Source organism: Otolemur garnettii, unplaced genomic scaffold, assembly GCF_000181295.1.
Source record: "Otolemur garnettii isolate 467f Iridium unplaced genomic scaffold, OtoGar3 scaffold00281, whole genome shotgun sequence".
NCBI lineage: Eukaryota > Metazoa > Chordata > Mammalia > Primates > Galagidae > Otolemur > Otolemur garnettii.
In genome coordinates, this window is record NW_003852676.1 from 460,704 (window position 1) to 462,196 (window position 1,493).

General features: G+C 46.1%; 1 pseudogene; it reads right to left on the minus strand.

The window, feature by feature from the left end:
• Positions 1–395: 395 nt before the first annotated feature.
• LOC100960036 lies at positions 396–1,171 on the minus strand (annotated as a pseudogene).
• Between the last annotated feature and the right edge of the window lie 322 nt (positions 1,172–1,493).

A 1,493-nucleotide genomic window follows, 5' to 3' on the forward strand; every position in this document is an offset into this window, starting at 1 on the left:
AAAAAAAAAAATACTCTGTCTGTGTGTGTGTGTATAGATTTCAATGACCTTTGTGCATGGTAGTGTTTTTTGTGGTCTTTTGTGATACTTCTTGTTATCTGGCACTCATGCATGAGAACCCTCCCTCTTTCAGCAGATGGAGGATGAAAAAAAAAATAAAAAAATGAACTATTTAGGAGGCTGAGGCAAGAGAATCTCTTGAGCCCAAGAGTTTGAGGTTGCTATGAGCTGTGACGCCATGGCACTCTACCAAGGGTGACATAGTGAGACTCTGTCTCAAAAAAAAAAAAAAAATTCTGTCCAGGACAGAAGAATCTTCCAGGTAGCACACCAACAGAACAAGAAACTCCAGTGACGCCAGCTTCAATGATGGTGCCATTCAGATAGGCAGAGGGTCATGGCACATCGAACCGCAGCTTCCAGGGGTTTTGAAAAAGGAGCCTTTGGGGGCCCAGGCTACCTGGCATTTTGATGCTGTCAGTGTGAGTTCCATAATGGTGTTGGGAGGTAGGTTAAGCACTCACCGAAGCGAATCCAGGATTCGGGCTGTGGTTGTTTGGTCGCTAGCAGTCTTATTCCATATTGAAATAATGTTCTGAAAGCGGACAGAGACCACAGCCCCACAGATCTCCTCTCCCACCATGAACTGTTTTCCCAACATGGCCAAGATGAGATTCTCCTAGCAACGGGAGGCCAAGCTCTTTCGCAACCGAACAATCCATTTGCTACCATTTTTATTTGCATCATCCTCCCACATGGGTTTAATTCCTTCTTTGAAGAGATGGAAGTCACTGTGGCCTGTTAGGTCCCTGGTACGTACCATGTGGCTATAAAACTCCAGAGCTGCTCCACGGAGGCAAAGGTACCAATCTGTTTGATATTCTGTTTGTAGCTTTGTGAGCTAGTAGGACAGCCGGGGCGGGGGTGGGGTGGGGGGGTGGGGGGTTCTCCTGGAGTAGCAGAAAGTTGTTGTTGTACTGCAGGGGGTGCTCTGCTGGTCCAGGGAGAACAGCCTTCCTTTTGCTGCTGTTCTGATTCTTGTCTTGTTTTGTTTTTCCTTCTCATCATCTTTCTGTGCTGTTTTCTTCATTCTGATCATGGTCCCCACTGTCATCATCTTTCAAGGTATGGAACTGTTGTTCATCCTCTCACCGTTGGTGTCGCCACTCATAGTTTCATATTTTTGTAAAAAAAAAAAGTTTATTTTTTGGAGACAGGGTCTGGCTCTGCTGTCCAGGCAGGAATACAATGGTGTGATCATAGCTCACTGCAGCCTTGAACTCCTAACCTCAGGTGATCCTTCTGCCTCAGATCCCGAAGTGTTGGGATGACATGTGTGAGCCACCACATGCAGGTTAATGTTTTGAACCCTGGCTATAAATAAATGATATGCTGGTTTGTTTTTTTTTTTTTGAGACAGAGCCTCAAGCTATCCCCCTGGGTAGAGTGCCATGGCATCACAGCTCACAGCAACCTCCAACTCCTGGGCTCAA